Source organism: Uloborus diversus, chromosome 4 (genome assembly GCF_026930045.1).
Source record: "Uloborus diversus isolate 005 chromosome 4, Udiv.v.3.1, whole genome shotgun sequence".
Taxonomy (NCBI): domain Eukaryota; kingdom Metazoa; phylum Arthropoda; class Arachnida; order Araneae; family Uloboridae; genus Uloborus; species Uloborus diversus.
Window position 1 is genome coordinate 187,134,053 of NC_072734.1, and position 21,014 is coordinate 187,155,066.

A 21,014-nucleotide genomic window follows, 5' to 3' on the forward strand; every position below is an offset into this window, starting at 1 on the left:
TATCTGTAGTTTGGCACTAGATATGTACTTTAAGACATAATGTGTTTTCATTATAATTTTTTTCCAGGTGCAGAGAAAGAACTGTTTTTCTTTTAGTTATGCATTATTTTGACATTAGTAATTAGTTTTTGATCAGTTTTCAGTAACTTTTATTTCATTTGGAACTGCTACATCAGCGTTGGCGTGAACGTAATGGCGTAAACGTTTTGCGTTAACGCAAAAATGTACTAATCGGTATCTTAAATTGAAGTTGTAGATAAAAATCTTACCGTTTGCCGATTCTTTTTGGGCGCTTGCATTTTTAATTGCTTAGAGAGTTATTGAAATTGACTAAAGAAAATGCACAGTACTATCTAAACGAAAGCTCACTATATTAACAAAATATTTACAACCTAGAATAACAAATTTAGAAATTGGACTACGTAAAAGATCATTCTTCCGTGTTCCATCAATTCTATTCATTTTATTTCTCGCTGGCGATGATCGTCTGCTACGATCAACGCCCGCTGTTGCTAAGATATCCACCAGTCACATGGTTTGGTTTATGAGCAGCAAAAGGGTTACCATAGCTCGGTCTATTCTTATTATTAGTCTATGAAACCCCCCCCCCCCCCCCGAAAAGTTAGTCTCAAAAAAAAGAGAAAAAGAAGAGAGAAGTGAAAGAAAAAAAAAAGAAGAAAAGGAAAAAATTCCAAGCGATTATACATATACATATATATATATATATATATATATATATATATATATATATATATATATATATATATATATATATTATACATATATATATATTATATATATATATATATATATAAAAGAAGTAACCCCCCCCCCGAAAGTTGGGTCTAGCTACGCCACTGCTCAAGTTTTTGCCGTCTGTACTACTATGATTTGCAGGACTCCAGAATTGCAATGGTGTCTTTATTGGAATTTGAAACTCTGGGGCAATATCTACCCTCCGAAGATATTCTAAGTCTCTTTTCAGTGCAATGAGGAGGAGGGGGATGTTGTGAATGCATTTAATTGACACATACGGCAATGCAAATCAAGAAAAGGGTAAAGAAAGTTTAATTTCAAAGGAAAAACCATTGCATTTCTGGACTCTAGCAGCAACTTCGGACCCCTGTTGCGGCCGAACTAGGGCCTGTGCAGTCAAACCGCTTTCCCTCGGTTCATATCTAGTGTGAACTGACCTAAATCCAGAATTTCCTCCAGATCTGTGACCCTCAAGGTCATGCTGTTTGATAGTTAGAATGCTCAATATGCATTGTCTTGAACAAAGGACAGTGCTCAGTTTCATGTCATTTCAATTATGGATTTGTATTTTGACCATCAATTTTGGATGCATTACTAGCTGCGTGCCCGGCGTTGCACGGGCTACTTAAAAAATGAAAGAGATGTCCAATTGATGTTTTTGTATTACTCTGATATCAGTTTCTAAAGCGCTAAGGAGTAAATAAATACGCGTAATGCAAGGTTTGCAAAACACCAGTAGAGCATATTTTTGCCAAAAATCTCTTTAAAGTTAATCATAGTTATCAATAATGCAAGTTATGAGTATTTTCAGTTAGCACAAAAGATGAAAATATATGCATTCTCAACTATAATATGTGCTCACTTTAAACTGAATTAAATCTGATAGAATATATCTGAAATATTTATGTACAATTACGATCAGCTTTTTGCATAAAATGACACACACTTTTTTGTTGATTATGTGAAACTAAAGCACCAAGACTTATTAAATACCAATAAGCATTAATTTAATATCAAGCCATCAGATTCCAATTAAGCTTTAGTTAAAATCCTTAAAAACAATCTTTTTTGTTCAACTCTGTTTCCACTTAAAGAAATCCAAACAATCTTAATTTAACGTGTTCTTTTAACGATACAAACTGTATTGCAAAAATCGAAACAGGAAGGAAAAAGAGATTTATTACAATTCGAAAACTCACCCATGTGACGGAAAAAAGTCCAACAAAATAAGCATAATTAGTCGCACATCCTAAATGTACCCAAATATGAGGCCGGTGAATGATAAACTTACACTTCAATCAGTAAACATTACTAAAGAAACATTTTTCATATGCTGAAAAGAGTTAAGAACGTTGAATGTGAAAAAATAAGAAAGGACAGACGATAAATGTCCGAATAGAGCAACCAATTTTAAACTAATTAAAAATGAAATTCTAGATGGAAACGTTGTTTTAAGATTTGGACAGCAGCCAAAAAAATCTCTTTTGACACAATTATTAGAATTTTATTTGCTCACCCATATGCAAAATGGCAACAGGAAAGAAATAAAAATTCCTGAATAGCGTTATGTTAATTAACGTTTTAATTAATATCTCCGCTAATTAAAGTCATACAATTACGAGATTGGTCCTATTGTTTTCTTTGGAAATTTTCGAATTGATCGGTATCTCGCTTGACTCCCAATTCGCAGTGGTTCTCGAGAAGATCGATCTTCAGACAGACAGACAGACAGACGGACGCGAACAGATTTTAATATTATAGTGGATTTTTGTAGTTTTAATTTTCAAGTATAAATATAATGAGGAAATAATTAGTACCGTCAACTGAGACAACTTAGCAAAGTGAGACACCTTTCCAGTTTTTGAAAATTGAATTACGGTTTTGATGATATTTGGATCCATACTGAATTTCGAAACCAACTAATAGATGTGGTATACTGCCGTGCTAAGCACAGATGTGGTATCTGCAGCAGAGCTCAAAACGAGAAATTGATGAATAAAGTTTTACAACTCGTTTCTTTGATTTATGACTTAATTAAATGCTCAACTTGCGATAGTTGTTTCGTAAATAACTTATCTAAGAACGGTAAGAGAGTATTTTTGTAAAAATCTTATTTTAAAATTAATAAATGTAGTTAGGACAAATTTTCTTTTCAAAACCTTTTCACATATTAAGCTATTTTCACCGTAAGTGACAATTACTAGGCATTTTTAGGGGTATCTGCACAGATACGGCAAAAATAGCTTAGTCAAACATGCTCAATGTATCATTAAATAATACTGAAAACATCTGCTTTCTTTGGACTTAGCTGTTTCGCTTTATTATGTTAATACAAATCTAACAGAATTTACCTTCTGAAAGATACCATTTTCAAAACTCCGGACAGTTAAAACTGTAATAAAAATATTACTGGCTGTAGAATGAAATGCGTTTTAATTTATTTATTTATTTATTTTTTTTTTTTTGCATGAAAGAATTAGATATGAATATTTTACATGCATTTCATTTTTAGAATTTGCATTTTAAATAAACATTTAAATAGAAAAAGCTGAATATTTACTTTAACAATTATGCAAAATTGTATTAGTTTTTATTATCAACCTGTATCAACTATTTAATGATAAACTAATTTTAATACTCTGTTACAATAAAGTGCTACGTTATTAAATATGCTGCTTTACTAAGGTATAAAAGTCGTATCTACAAATTACTAAGGAAAAAAGTGGTAACTGCGCAGATACCACTTTAAAGGCTTAGTATTTGTCACTTACGTTCAAATTGCCTTAGCAAACTAAGCAAATTTGCATTTATGACTTTTTTCTTAAAGCTTTTTTTAATATTTCTTGTTCACAAATTGCCAAAAAACTTGAGATTTAGGTAAATTAAATTACTAATGACCACCTGGTGACAATAACTCAATTTTGATAAAATGTGTAGATACCACATCTGTGCTTAGCACGGCAGTATAGGCCTTCTTTACTAATAATAAAGCTGAATGTCTCTCTGTCCGGAGGATGTCTGGATGTCTGTAGGATATCTGTAGGATGTCTGTAGGATGTCTGTGACGCGCATAGCGCCTAAACCGTTCGGCCGATTTTCATGAAATTTGGCACGAAGTTAGTATGTAGCATGGGGGTGTGCACCTCGAAGCGATTTTTCGAAAATTCGATGTGGTTCTTTTTTTATTCCAATTTTAAGAAAAAAAACTATCATAAATTACGAAATTATCATAACGTGGAACCGTAACATGGGCACAAGCCAATTGGCGAGATACGAAATTATCATAACGTGCAACCGTAACATGAGTACAAGCCAATTGACGAGAAAATTCACCATACATTATTTGTAAATACACAGGCGAACCAAAAGACCTTTTAATTTTTCTATTACGGGCGAAGCCGTGCGGGTACCACTAGTGTTCAATAAAACACTGCTACATCTATTAGCTGGAATTTAGTGTATCAACAAACATCATTGTTTTTAAAAACTGGCGAAGATGTCCCACTTAGCAAAGTTGCCCCATTTGAGGGTATGCTAATTTTAAAAGTTCTCTTATCTTAACCTGAACAAGAATTAAGGGGGTATTCCAGGGTTTCCGCTACGGTCGCATTTTTCGCATAATGCGAAAACACTATATCAATTGCGAAAATAAAGCAATGCATTTTCGCTCTTTTGCTCAAATAAAAAATAAATTATTTTTTTTTTAAAAAAAAGGAGAAATGTACTATCCTAGAGAGGAAGCATGCATGGCGATAATCAACTTAATCTTTTTTAAAACTTAGCTAAGATGTTTAAACTACAATTAAGTTCAATAACTGTTAGTCTATGTCCCCCCAATAACTGCTTTATTAGGAGGAGGGGACAACAACGTTCTAAACAAAAATCGTGTTTTCTTTTTTTATTTTATGTTTTAAAAAAATCGCTGTTGTACTTATTTTTTCAAAGATATCACAGATGAAATGTGAATTTTATTTTCAACTTTAGATGAAACACACTGAGGCATACATAAATATATGAGAATGTGTAACATTTTAGCATTTTGCTAACATTTTTTCCTCAATTTTAGCTTTTATGCTAAAGAACTTTTGAACCCAGCTTAAACCCTGGGGTATTCTAGTCTAGAGGCTTAATTTTAAGGTGATTTTACAGGCGTAATAGAAAAAAACAGCAGCTAATTTCGCTATCCATTTTTATCAGTTTTTTATTAATACTTTAAAAGTATAAAAATGCATAATAGTTGAAAATAAATTCAAAATTGTAATTGGGGAGGCTGGCAAAGTGGGGATTCTAAAAAAAAAGGGGGTCTCCTGCTTGACGTGATTCCAATCCTCCAGGTGATCTGAAACATAAAGTCAAGGTTAATTCTTACTAAACAAGGATGTAGAATTGTCTGGATGTAGCCAATTTGAAAATATTTTTTTTCTCACAAAATGGCATCTTTTTGAAAAAAAGTTGATTTTTTGGCTCCTTTTTTGAAGTTTGGTAGTTTTTTAAAAATAATAAAAATCAATTTTTTTAAAAACCCCTACGTGGGAGCAATTTTGATAGTACTGAGAAAGTCTGTACCAAATTTCAAGTAAATCGGTGCGTTAGAACTTGAGATCTCTTGTCAACCGCATCGAAAAAACTAGTTTCCAGAAAAATGCTTTTAAAGTTTGCATTCTCATTTCAGCAAAAGAGTTTATTTCAACAAAATTAACTGTAACTCCAAAAATAATTTGAATTTCCATAAATCCTCTTAAAAACTTATTCTTAAAGATCTAAACTCTGAGAATATGAAGGAAAAAAAATTCGATTTTTTTTGAATTTCTAGACTAGAATACCCACTTAAGAAATTTTGGCATAATGTGTTCTGAATTTTAAAACATTATTCACAGGGTCTTACCGAAGAAAGTTGACAAACTACGACACAAGTTAATATATAAGCAAGAAGAAATCAACCGAGTGCATAGAGAGAAAGCAAATGAAATGATGTTAAAGTTTGGAAAACACTTAGATTTGGAATTGCTGCAAGATATCTTAGACAACCCACATTTCCGAATCAAGAAATATGAAGCAGAAAAGCTTATTGAATCCTTGCAAAAAGAGCTTAAGAAAATAAAAGTATGTTTTAAAATGTTTTTTGATAAAGGGGCTCATCTATATCTATCATAGTTTTGAAGTAAATTTACTGCAACTTGTTAGGCCTTTAAAAAAAATCAAAACAACTAGCTAACCAGTGCAAAACATTGGCACTCGACAGATTAAATTTAAAAACCCCAGTTTTTTTAATTTGAACTTTATCATACTTTCCAAAAATTGTCTGAATTACTTAATAATTAATTTATTATTAATTATTAATTTATTATTAATTATTAATTTATTATTATTTATTATTAATTATCTATTTATTATTATTTATTAATTATTAATTTATTATTAATAATTAATTTATTATTTATTATTATTATTAATTCATTATTATTTATTAATTTATTATTAATTTATTAATTTATTGCTGAATAATTAATTTATTTGAATCCACTATCGCCCCTGTAGAACTCAAATTTATTTGGTGCTTTTGTATTATTTTCTTTTGTTATAGGGGAGGGTGACCCAAAGTGGGTAGACCTTCGTATGCCTACCCACTTTGGTGGGTACCCCCCACATGGTGTGTAACCACCATGGTGTGCCTACCCACATGGTGTGTAAGCGGCAATGAATATGTATGTCGTGTATACCCGAATACCCCTCGAGTTATTATCAGTCCCAGTGAAGCGGCATGGCACAACCAGGCTTAAAATTTTTCAAAAATGATACATTTAAAAAAAAAAGTTTTGTAACTTGTGATTAGTCGAAGACCAGCTTATTTTTTTGATTGTCAATAATATTACGTTACTCTGACACTATCCACCTATAAACTTCGATGTCATTCCGTTTTTTTTTTTAAATTATTAATTTAAGGTTATAATTATTGAAATAAAAAATGTGCATTTGGGCAAAGCGGGTATAGGATTTAATCATGTATTTATTTATAATTTCTTGAAATATGTGCTGACTTAGATTTTCTATTTAAATTGGATAAGTATAACTTTAAAAAGTTATTTTTTATGTTGGCAATTAATTAGTCTATTAATTTAATTAGTTATTTCTTTATGTTTTATAAACAAATGACTGACTTTAAATTGGATAAGTATAACTTTTATATATTTATATATTTTTTTTTAGCGGCAGGTAGCTAGTCAACTATTTTAATCATTTATAACTTCATATTTGATTGGAAAATCTGCCAAATCACAATTAGTTAAGCTTACCCACTTTGGGCTCCCTGGTAAGGCAAAGCCGGGTTTTCAAATGTTTGTAAAGTTTGATAATAAAAAAAATATTGGGTTTGAAATAATGCACGAATCACTTTTTATTTTGAAGTTCGATAACCCTGTTAGGATATAAAACCAAAATTGTTTTGATAAAATGCCAAAAACTACAATTTTTGAGCGTTCTTTGAAAACCTACCCGCTTTGGCCACCCTCCCCTATATTTCTGAAGTTTCTGTAGCAATTTTAGATAAATCAGGGATTCAAATAATCGAGGTTTGCACAAAATGCAGCGATGTTTTTAGCACAAGTGACACCTGGTGGGGTAATGTGCGGCATGCTCCTACCCTCCCTCCCACCCCAAATTCTGATGTTTACAAATACAAAAGTGACGACCAGCAACAGGCTCTGGGCCCAGCTAGACTGGTCCTAGTCAATTTACAATCCCCAGTGAAGATCAATGGCCCTCTTAAAACTATCTACTCCCTTGCTCATTACCACCTCTTCCGGTAAACTGTTCCAAGGTTCCACTACCCTGCTAAAATAATAATTTTTCCTAACATCCATGTTAGCCTGAGATTTAAATAGCTTAAAACAATGACCCCTTGTCCTGTTTTCAGTGCTAAACTTCAGCCCCTTAACATCTTTCATTTTAATAAATTTAAACAACTGAATCATGTCCCCTCGGTCTCTTCTTTGCTCAAGACTATAAATTTTTAGCCTTGTTTAAATATGTAGTTCCTGAAATTTTCAGAAACTTATCTTTATTTATGTGATTTAACTAAAGTCTCACATAACTAATATGCATAAAAGACAAATATAAATTATGAGCTCATTTTACGTACATTCTCACTAAATGTACATGCAACTAACCCCGCCCTGGCAGTATTGTGTTCCATTTCAGTTGAAAACAACTTTTTTATTAATTTTCTTAACCGACTTAAGAGTTGCATTCGTATCTGCAATTGATTTTTCACTTCCTCATTCTCTGATTCATTTATGCGAGCTACTTCATCTTACTTTTCCTTCATCAAACTAACTAATATTTCAGTGAAATTTCAATTTTATCTTGAAAATATTTTATTTATAACAAAACAACAAGATTCAATTTAAAATTCCCATCTTACAGAAATTTTACTACAATATTCGTTTTCACAGAAAAAAAGTATGTTTTTACTTAGACATTTTTATATATGTGTGTATGTATTTCTTTTGCTTTTTTTAAAAAATATTTAATGCACTTCTACACTTGCTTTTAAATTTTAGAATGTTTAATTGCTTAATTATTTCAATTATTAGTGCATGATCATGTACAAATATAAATTTTGCTTCTGAATTCATGCAAACTTAATTCAAATAGAAAGCGTCAATGAAAAATTTCTTTGAAGTTTCAAACTTTTTTAGAAAGTTTATATTTGGACTTATTAAAGTGTTGACTTCCATTTTTCAAAACATGTTTCTAGCTGTTGAGTGTATATGTTACTGTTAAAGTATATAATGCAGTTATTTTATAGAATACCTAGTTATTCCATGAAATAACTGATCGTGTCGTTAAAGTGCGTAATACGTTATTATTTTGACACTTTAACTAGTTATTCTACGAAATAACTAGGTATTCTATAAATTAACTAATGAGAGACAGTTAAAGTGTAAAATAAACAGTTTATCTAAAATGAAATAACTAGGTATTCCACAATTAAACTAATGATAGTCAATTAAAATGAAAAAAAAAAAGCAATTTATCTAATTTATGCAGCGTACAAATGGTATTTATGAAAATGTACCATAAAATCATTTGTTACAACAAGGATTACTAAAATGACACTTGGAATTACAAATAACATTACTTCTAAAACAACAACATTTTTTGTTGACACACCGGGTTTTACACAAACATATTGGGGGTAACACAGGGGTGGAAGGTAAACTTATTTGTCGTGCAAGATATATGATATAGATTATTTTACACTTTAACAAGCTGCAGATTGTTATTCTATGACATAACTAGTTAAACCATGTAATCCAAGAGAGTTTTACACTTTAACGGACACTATCAGTTATTCCATGAAATAACTAGGTATTCTATAAAAAAACGGATTTCATACTTTAACGGCAACATATATAAGAGTAGTAACCCCGACTGGATTTGTATTTAAAACTGTTATTAAGTATCAGTTTCACTTCTATTTTGAAAATTTTCTAGGTACTGGAGAACAAAACATTCAAATCCTTGGACAAACTAAGATTTGAAGATACAAAGCTGTGTTATGAGCTCATAGAATTGAGGGAAGAACATAAGAGGCTGAACAAATGTTATTCTCATAAGAAACAGATTCTTCCTGTGAGTGTTTTTTGTTTGAATTTCTAACTCCCGACACACAAAGGAAGAGGGTATAAGTTTGACATGTCTGTGTGTCTGTCTGTGGCACTCTAGCGCTTAAACGGATGGACCGATTTTGAAAAAAAAAAAAATGTTTGAAAGGAGAATTGATCGAGAGTGTTCTTAGCTAGGTTGCATCTTTGGATTGCATTAGTTAACAAAGATATTAATTAAAAATCTCTAAAAGGTTTTTTGTGATTTTTGCAGTGAAAAAATAGTTAAAAAATTTGAAATTTAATACCAAAATAAGGAGAATTTTTTCGCCGTCTGATAGAATGTTTTTGGAACACCCATGTTTCATAGGATTTGAATTATAATGTTTGTTTAAAGCAGATTTTAATAATGGCTAAGCCTTTATTCACGCGATTAATAACGGAATTCATTGTTGGCCGACAAGGAAATAAAATGCAATGATTTAAAATTTTTATCTGTTGCCAGTTTTTATTTAATAGCAAATGAAATACTTGACATTGTTTTTTAATAATATAAGACTTTTAAAATTATTTTCAATTTTCCCTCTTGATTTTACAATTGGGACTCAGTTGGAAGTTTTTTTAATTTTTACTTTCTTCTATATATCTAATACATAGAAGAAAGTATTGGATTCGTGCAAATTTTCGAATTTCGAATTTTGACGGATTCGAACGTTTTTGAGGTGTGCTGAGTCCATTTCGACTATTTTTGGAAAATGTCTGTCTGTCTGTGTGTGTGTGTGTATGTATGTGTGTGTGTATGTATGTATGTGTGTGTGTCACGTCTGTGTGTGACCAGTTTTTTGTGGCCGCTCTACAGCAAAAACTACCGCATGAAATCGAACGAAATTTCATACACATATGTGCCCCTATGTGAACTTGTGCCCATTGGTTTTTGGCGCGAATTCCTCCAAGGGGGGTGGAGCAATGGGACGTTTTTTGAGTTACGCGTGCTTGCTATTCCTCAGGAAGTAACTGGCGGAATCAGACAAAATTTGGTCCATATGTTGCCATTAACAGGAACAGGTGCTGATTCAATTTTGTTGTCAATAACTCAAACGGGGGTTGAGCTGTAGAACGTTTTTTGTCGTCAATTGTGACTGCTGTATCTCAAGAAATAATGAACGGAATGAAGAAAAAATTTATCGGCAAGTAGCCCTTAGTGGGTATAAGAACTGATTTTATTTTTGTGTCAACAGCTAAAAGGGGGTGGGGGGAGCGAATCACCCGTTCTTTTTTTCCATTTTGAGTGCCCTATCTCAAGAAGTAATGCTACGTTCTGGTTGAAATTTGGAATATATGTGAATCCATATGTAAACAGGCTTTGGTTCAATTTTGACGCCAATCGCTCCAAGAGGTGTTGATTTTTTTTTTTGAATAAAAATAGCTTTATTAATGCAACAATAAGAAAGATAAATCGTAATAGATTGTCGTCTGCGTATTTCTCGTGATTTTAATTGAATGGAAATGATCGGAAATATTATCTCAATGATTTAAATTTTTAACTGTTGCCATCTTATGTTTGTTAACAAATAAAATATTTGTAATTAATTCAAGCAAGGCTTTTAAAAATAACTTTCAATTTTCGCTCTTTGCTTTGCTTTTGCAATAATTCAGACATTGGGATGGTCGTCAAGTTTTTGCATGTGTAATTTTGTTTTTGTTGGGAATATGCTTCCTCGTCAAGCATGGGGAGGGATCAGAAAAAAAAAAAGAAAAATATAGAAGAAAGTTTCGTGATGGCCACAACATACTAGTTAATTTTATCATTGCTTGTATTATTATGAATATTACTGAGTATTGTTTTTTATTTTGCCTGCTTGGCATTTATGGGAAGTTTCCTTTTGTTGATGAGCAAGAATATTAAATGGTACTGATTTTTCTTTAAAGTCTAAAAGCTTGATTAAAATAATAAAGGGTATGAGGGGAAATTTTAGAATATTGATTGTGCCTCTGCAGTGGCACCCTTGAGTATAACAATTGACAAAAGCGCTATAGAGTTCCAACTGCACTCCGTTTTTGATATTGCTTCTACCACTGGCTAGGGCTGACTGAGGGTGTGAACTACCTAATCTAAGAGAGCGAAACATAGCTGTTTTAATGTTAAAGGGCACATTTCTATGTACAAATACAAATACAAATGTGACGACCAGCAACAGGCTCTTGGCCCAGCTAGGCTTGTCCTAGTCAATTTATTAGTCCCCAATGAAGATCATTCGCCCTCTTAAAGCTATGCACTCCCTTGCTCATTACCGCCTCTTCCGGTAAGCTGTGCCAAGTGCCCACAACCCTACTAAAGTAGTAGTTTTTCCCTTATTTCCAGGTTAGCCTGAGATTTAAATAGCTTAAAACAATGACCCCTCGTCTTGCTTTCGGAGCAAAAAATTTAATCCATAACGTGATTCATTTTGATAAATTTGAACAACTGAATCATGTCCCCTCTGATCCTGCTTTGCTCCAGGCTATACATATCAGTGGCGCCGACTCCATGGGGCTTGAGGGGGCCCGAGCCCCCCCCCCAATAATTTAAGAAAATTATTAGCTATTTAATGCTTTCTAAACTCAAATTTGTCTTAGTATTTTTTTATTTTCCTTGTTTGAAGATAGTTACCTATACATTCCGTAATGAGTTAAAACAAATAATTATTACGGTAAAAAGCAGGTTAACTAAAAACGAGTGGTGTGGATAATGTTATGGTGCTAATTAACTACATACAGAATGTTAGAGTTAAAATTTCGAAATATTAGTACTATTTTATTACTGTATAGTACTACATTAGTTATTTTCAAATACTAAAATATTTTTTGGATATAAGACCCTATAAAAACCAGCTATTTACATACTATATTAACTTTATTAACTAATATTAAACAAATTAACTTTGGAATATTATTTTTATTTAATGAACTCTGAGTCTTATTCAAAGCAAGTTTAAATTAGCTATTTCACTTATTAATCAAAGTGCGACAGCAATGTTTTATGTTTTTTTTTTTTTTAATGATTGTTTAAGATTTATTTAAATATAATTTCAATCTTTTTATAGACATATATTCACTGTTCTGTAATAGTCTAAAAACAAAATTAGTATACTATAAATTAAATTAACTTTTTACGGAAATACCGTACGTTTTTTTTTTCTTTGCCGTTTTTCAAAGCAAAACATGTGTCGAGTTAGCGAGAGTAGAGTTTTCGGGATTCTAATGTTGATAATATATTGCTCTAAAATGCTTAAAAAACTGTAAAACTTACTTTTTCCATCTCCAATTTAGAAAATATTTCCTGGGGTTACCCCCGCGGTATGTCCCCTACCCTACCAATATTTTTGGTGGTTTGGCGCCACTGGGATGCAAGTCAAGTGCCCTTCCATGCAAGTCAAAGTGCCCTACTTTATATCAATGCCTAGCCACGGCACTGCACGACGACTTTCTCCAAAACAGAAGTGTAAAAATGTCCCTCATTGGAAGACAAGTGACATGATCTAATTGAACCAGAAAATTTGTGTACCAATTCATAGATTGACTTTGAAAACGCCATGCCACATGTTGTTTGTTTGTATAAATCAGAAAATATGTAAATTGGCATTTTCAAGGTTCAAAAATCTTGAATTTTCATTCTTTTTCGGAAAAAGGGGGGGTGCTCCGTGGGATTACATACCCCCTAGATCATCGGTGACGTTTAGCCCCCCCCCCCCCCCCCAATAATTTTTGCAAGTCGGCGCCCCTGATACATATTAAGCTTTTTTAGTCTGGTATCATAATCTAAATTTAAAAGTTCCAATACTGGTCTAGTTACCCTTCTTTGAACCCTTTCCAATACAGAAATATCTTTCCTGAGATAAGGAGACCAAAACTGAACAGCATACTCCAAATGTGGTCTTACTAAACTCCTATATAACGGCAGAAGATTCTTTTTAGATTTGTTTGAAACAGATCTATTGATAAACCCAAGCATTCTGTCGGCTTTGTTACTTGCAATGCTGCACTGTTGAATGTATATTTTGTACTTGTAATATGTGCATCGAAATGTATAAGCTTTCTTACTCTTGTTTTTAAATACCATAGCAAAGAAATTAAAGCCATGTTTTTGTATGATTTTTTTTTTGTCTTCTGTTATTTTTAGGATGCTCCAAAGCCTAGGCTTAGTGGTAAGCTTAATATGTATAGCCTGGGGCAAAGAAGTCAGAGGGGACATGATTCAGTTGTTTAAATTTATCAGAATGAATGATGTTACTAGGTTAAATTTTTGCATGGAAAGAATGATGGGGGGAGGGGGGGGTCATTGTTTTAAGCTATTCAAATCTCAAGCTAACCTGGAAATAAGGAAAAATTACTTTTTAAATAGGGCCGTGGGAACTTGGAACAGCAACAGCTTACTGGAAGAGGCGGGTAATGAGCGGGGGGGGGGGGGGGGGGGGTGAGTAGCTTTAAGAGGGCTATTGATCTTCATTGGAGACTTATAAACTGACTAGGAGCAGCCTAGCTGCGCGGAGAGCCTATTGTTGGTCATCACATTTGTGTTTGTATTGTATTTGTATTTGTAAATCCTGTCCTGGAGGTAATTTGTAAGGAGACTTGAAAAATGATTCTTCAGAAAATCAAAACGCACAAGTTTAATAACTTTAAAATAATGTAAAACTCACTATTAACTCAACCACTAAGTGCTTTATTATATAACACTGGGGAACATTGGTCATTCATAGTTTTTCTCTTTAAAACAAGCATTTTTCTCTCTGGGTTGATAATGAGTTTTTTCTTAGACATTTACATGATTATTTTTCAAGTCTGTTAGTCAGGAAACTTAAACGAACCTTTGAAATCTTTGACTTTCAATTGTTCTGCAATTTTTATAGTGCTTTCCTGAGAAACCAGTCTTGGAATGAATACATTTTTCTAACACACTTTTCTAACAGTTTTTACACAATTCCATCCAGATTTCCAGCCTGTTTTACTGCATTTAGTTTTTGAATCCAGTTTCAAACCATAAAAGTATTACCTTTTTTTTGGTTAAAGTTTTACAAATTTTGCATCCTTTCATCACTAAACAAAGTAACACCGGTTTTTGCGCACTTTTTCTTTTTTAACCATCTTTAGTAACTTTGAGGTCATTTTTCAGTGTAAGAAATTTTGTTAGGATCATTTTCTGGAGTTATTTGCTTCAACTGAATGACAAGGGGTACATATGTCATAGTTGTGATCTTGATGACAAACCCTGCAACGTAAAGGTTTTTGTGCGAGACCAGTAAGATCTGAGCTGTTCTTAGTAGCTGGATTATGTTCTGTAAGACAATCCATAATAATTTCCACTTCAAGGAGTGAAAAAGGAAAACAATTTCTTGAAAAATTAATGAACTATAACGATGATGAGTATGACTGGCAATTGCTTGAAATTTGCTGTTTAAAGATCAAATGTCATGGAAACCTTACGAAGCGTGTTCAATTCTGCAACTCTATCACCATCCTTTGGAGGTTGCCATTGTTTAGAAGTGACTGTTCGATTAGATCTTACAGTAATCGTACACAAAAGTGCTTTATCTACTTATTATATTCCTACCTAGTTTCAAGAATTAATCCTCAATTCAGCCATTCAAGAATTTCAGTAAATTCCCTAGTTTGAGTACATAGCACAGTCAAATATATATTTTTTGCAAATTATTCTCTTAAAAGTAGGCTGTCTTTTAGTTTACATTTTAAATTAATGCTGACAAAGGGTTTTTTAATTTTCTACATTCCATAAACACTCTTCATGCATGAGAGAATTGCAAAGAGCACATATAACCTGCCTAATGGAAAACCCAATCATGATGTTGAGACTTTACCATAAAGTGTTCTAAAAATTGTAGACTCTTATAAATAATACATATAAAAGTTACTAAATTAAACTTTTAAATATGACTTTGTGAAAGTAAAACTTGATTGCTTATATCTGCACGTAATGTTTTATTTAAATATTAGTTTTTATTCCCAGTTAATGAAATTAATTACTTTTCCGTGCATTTTGTGAGTTCTATTGTCGTTGCAAAGATATGTGCATTAACTTTTATCTCTTTTCCAGAAAATTAAAAGCACTCCTCAAGTTCAAGATAAGGCACAATCTCAGAACTCTTCCATCTTATAATAGGTCCAACTTATTATCTGTTTCTTCTGTAAATTAAAGCTCCAAATAAAGGTTATTAAACTTGGTCTAGTTGGTAATGATGCCTATGGAGTTATGAAATCTAATAGATTTTCCAACGTATGTACCACATACATTTGGGCCAGTTTTATGAAAATATTGCATGAGCTCTAAATTTCTTTCATAAAATGTCTTGACTGCCTTTCTTGTGAATTAACTCCTTGACATTCAATGAAGTCTCGGAGATGTCAAAGAGTTTGCAATGGCTCATGAAATGAATGACATCTTGCAGACCTCGGTATGTAATGGTAACTTGAAGTCATGACATCTCCGAGCCATCACAGTCTACAATGGCTCATAGAATAAATGACATCTTCTATATGCCAATGTATATCAAGAGGTTAAAGCTGTTAAATTGCTGTTACTACAAGTGATTTTATTCGTATGCTAAGGGATTAAGGGCTCAAATGCGAAAAGAAAACTGAGCTAATTTTTAAATACTCAGAAGGCTCAAATTTGCTTTAGCCAGGTAAAAACAAAATATCAAGTATTGAAATACTAGCTATAAATGAAATACTACCGTACACTCCTCATGGTGATGCCTGTGCAAAGAATTTGAAAGAAGTTCCTTCAATAAATAAAAATCCTCCTACATAGAATTTTCCACTGTAAGTATGCTAATGGTTGCAAAAAAAAAAAAAAAGAGGTCTTGCAAGTTAAACGGCGACACTGTAACTAACCCTTACAAAGTGCTTCAGTGCAAAGTATTCGCTGTCCTCAAAAGGAATTCAAAAACCCATTTTTTAAAGTATCTTCTAGAATAACAGCAAAAATTTGACTTGCGCTGAAATTCCTACTGAGTTTTAAACAAAAAACTACCTTTTGCAAATATACTCCTCCACAACACATGACAGTGCTCACTGGGCCATGCCACTGGGCCACTACTTCTGAAAATGATATGTATACTGCTATCTATTGATACCACCTCCAAGGGTGCCCACAAAGGGGGGAAAGGGGGGCTCAAGCCCCCCTTTGAAATTAGAACTTCCTTGCTTTTGGTACTCTTTTCTTTGCAAAAATGTAAAAACATTTATTCTCCAGCCATTAATGAATAAGTTATTAAAAATGACACATTGTAATGACTCTAATCTGTCCTAAAATCGGTTTCAATTTAGAAAATACCCTACTAAACCATGGGGAAAATATCTGAACCCCTCCCCCTACAATTTGTCATATGGGCGCCCTTGACCACTTCTACCACCGTATCCATATATCTGAGGTTGATATGCTGCCCCTATATGCTTAATTTTGTTTTGTTGCTATTAAGGTTAGATCTCGAGTGCTTTCTCAGTCCAAATGCAAATGTGACAATCAGCAACAGGCTCTGGGCCCAGCTAGTCTGGTCCTAGTCAGTTTATAAGTTCCCAATGAAGATCAACAGCCCTCTTAAAGCTATCCACCCCCTTGCTCATTACATCCTCTTCTGGTAAGTTGTTCCAAGTGCCCACAACCCTACTAAGCCTAAGTAGTAATTCTTCCTAATTTCCAGGTTAGCCTGCGATTTGAATATCTTGAAACAATGACTCCTTGTCCTGTTTTCTGTGCAAAAATTTAACCCATTAACATTTTTCATTTGATAAATTTAAGCAACTGAATCATGTCCCCTCTGACTATCCTTTGCTCCAAGCTCGATAGGAGCATTTATGAGCCATTTTAAATCAGGCCCTCATCAATTTTTAATAGTTTGTGCCAAAGTATTAAAATTGATTAACTTTTTCAAAGATGTAAGCAATAATGCACAATGAATACTGAAAGCGCTTTCAAATTGTTTAATTTCAATAAGGTATATGTTTTCAAAAGAAAAAAAAAAGGACTTAAGGACTACAAAAATAGTATTGGAATAACTTTATTTTAAACGATGCACTGAAATACAGTACTAAAACTTTGAATGTTAGAAATATTCATGAATGCGTTAAGAAGAACATCCAGCTGTTAAATAACTTTTGGTATGTATGGAACATTAACAAAATAGCACATCTCACAAGTACTCTCCAAAAAAAAAAAAAAATTTCAATGAGCAAATGAATTTTTTTTGTACAAATCGAGAGAAAGGTTTTATTTAAATATAAAGGTGTAAAAGTACATTTTACAATGTTCATTGAAAAGTTGTTTGTAATGTTATGAATCCTTGTTTCATTGGGATAATTATTCACAAAAATTTTAGTGTTGACAAAGATGATTAAAAGATCTGAATTCATTTTGATTTCAAGTGAGACTTTGAATATAAGCTTTGCCACATTCTTAAAAACATTTAAGTTAAAATTCGAAGAACACAAGACTGTCGTATTTACTACATGTGGTATTTTGTTTTCTCAATCTCTTGTGATTCGATATTAGTTTAATAATGCATAAAATTTTGTATGCTGATGCACTTATTCTTATTATTTTATCAAAAATTAAGTTTTGCGTTTATTTTTATAAAACTATAGGTTATGAAAATATTGCTGCAATTTTAGCTTACTTGCATATTAACTTTGTAAAAAAGTATTGTTATTTTCATCTTTATCTATTGCAATTTACAATTAAAATTGATTATTGTGTCTCTTGATGTAAACTTTCTTTTCTAAATACATTTGTTATGTTTTTCTATCTAACTATTTGTACTTCAAGCATATTTAGTTTTACTTAACAATTTTCTTCGCTTACAGGTTAGGTTCCATGCATTGTATTTATGGTTAATATTTCATTTGCTGCAACTTCTCCTGAGCAAAAATGAATTCAAAGAAATCCGGCCCTTTACGGTTTTCTGTTGATCTTCCTTATCGTTTGGAGCTAATCTTAACTTTGATCCCACTTCTTCTTATTCTGCATTCTAAAGTACTGGAAAGTTTTCAAAATTGACTTGTTTTCCCGTTAAGATTAATTAAATGTTCATGGAGTTTCTATAAATCTATGGAAATGAGAAAACCACTATCTCCAAAAAGAAGCTGTTAAATCCTTTTTGGCTTTAGGGGAGAGTGCCTCGCCTTAAGACATGGTACAACTTAGGCAAGCTTAATTTCTTGCTCTAAATTTTAAATTACTCTTAGCTCTAGCAGTTGTATATGCAAGGTGGTTATAAAATAACATGAGGTGTTTAGAGCTCTCTAGTGCATAGAATACCAGACGAAACTTTGCCAAATTTCATGGGCGCACGTAGTGGATCATGTGATTTCGGTTTTGAAATAAAATAAAATAGTTCCAAAAAAAGCCACCAGCGGATATTTTGGCGCTGCAAAAGTGTATTATTCTGGGCATTGTAGGACTGAATTTGAAAAGATGCTGCATGCATTTATTTTATGAAAAAAAAAATCTTATTTACAAATGAGGTTTAATAAACCGACTTAGAATTTCATGTTAAACTAGTGATACCTGCACGGCTTTGCCCGTAATAGAAAAATCAAAAGGTCTTTTGGTTCGCCTGTATATTTACAAATAATGTACGGTGAATTTTCTCGCCAGTTGGCTTGTACCCATCTTACAGTTCAACGTTATGATAATTTCGTAATTTACTCGTCCACCTTATGATATTTTTTTTCTTAAAATTAGAATAGAAAAAGAACCACATCGATTTTTCAAAAAATCGCTTCGAGTTGCACACCCCCATGCTACATACTAACTTTGTGCCAAATTTCATGAAAATCGGCCGAACGGTTTAGGCGCTATGCGCGTCACAGACATCCTACAGACATCCTCCGGACAGAGAGACTTTCAGCTTTATTATTAGTAAAGAAAAAGAAAAACTACCGAAGAGAATGCAATAATTTGCATAACTGCGTTTCATCGGTGTTAAATGATGGTTATATTTTGTCCAGCTGGCATTTAATTCTTCAATATCCACTGTAATACACTTTTGCATAGCCAAAATTTACCCTGGTGGCAAGTTTTGGAAATATTTTATTTCAGAAAATTTGGCGATGTTTTGTCCGGTACTGTGTTTGTACAATAGAGGGTCCACATTACTTTATAACCAACTTGTACATTGCAGCACTGTGTCACTTTCAATCAAATTTAGACTCGATTGATGTAAAAATTAAATTATTTTTGCATACCAGCACTAAAAAGGGAAAAGAAGAAAATAAAGGGAAAAACATAATAATAATGCTGAAACAGCTGCAAAACATGCAAGAAACTTGGATTCCACAAAATTTTCCAGTAACAGATGCAGCTTCTTCTTATGGAACCGTTATTACACTACTTGAGAGGGAAGCTGTATCGGTTACTGGAAAATATGTGGAATCTGAATTTCCTAGAGATTTTCTAATATTTACTGCAGTTTCTTACAATGGAATTCAATGAAAATATTTTTTTACAAGATAATGTTCGGAAATTTAAAGCTTGTACTAAAATCTGGGGTCGAGTGAAATTTAGTGCTGCATCTAAGAAGCAAAACGGACTCTTTTCTTTTCGTAAGCTGAAAAGGAAAGAGTCCCGAGCTACTTTTTCCCCTACTACCAAAGAAAATAAACCAATCACAAGCTGACCCTTTGAAAGTTAGGTTAGTCCCCTGTCCAATGAAAATTAAAATCATGATCCACAAAGAGCTTTGAACAACCCATATTCGTTCATTTGTGCTATGAAGAAGCCTGAGACATATGAGAAAACCATCTCCATCAATATCCTGGATGTGTGCTATTTTCCATAAGTTTGGAAAATAGCTTAGTTCAGCTCTTACTTAAATTTTACCCTTCTTGTTTACTAACACATAATATTTGTATACTATTTACAAACTCTTCTGCTCGTACCCTTTTATATACACTCAAATAGACACAAATGATATTTACAGTTGTATTATACATTTGTTAAAACTAAAATTTGAAAATGTGTTTTAAAAATGCTTTTGATCAAGCATATCAATTTCAACATTTCGCATTAATTGTGTTTATGTTGCTCTTGCATACAGGATTTGTTTTTGTTTTTTTTCTTTTTTTTTTTTGGTAAGGAATAACATTATGATGGTATATGATCCACCATCAGGATGTTAGATTCTATTGTAATAATATTATCTTAACAATAATCCAAATTGTTTAACAAACTGATGACCATTTTAAAAATTTCGATTAAAACTGCAGATTTTCTTCATTAAAAGGAAAAACTGATAAGTTCAATCCCTTAAAAAGTATAGAATAGAGGTATCAGGCGATATAACAGATTTATCACCACTGGAAACTAATCATCTTCTAATTAGAACGTTTTACAACTGAATGGCACCCATAGTATTTGTGTCGCCAGGTTTTGTCAAAGTTAGGTGGAAACTTTATTTTATGATATCCCGGACTAAATCTTTTCAAGTTACTTTTAACTAAAATGCGATTAAACTCCATGAAATGTAAAATAATCTGTCAAATAAGTAAATAAAGTCATCAAATGTTTAAAAAATCCCACAAAAGAATAAAATAAGCTCTTTAATATGTTACTAAAAGTTCCACTAAGTTGTAAAATGAGGCGCAAATATGACTACC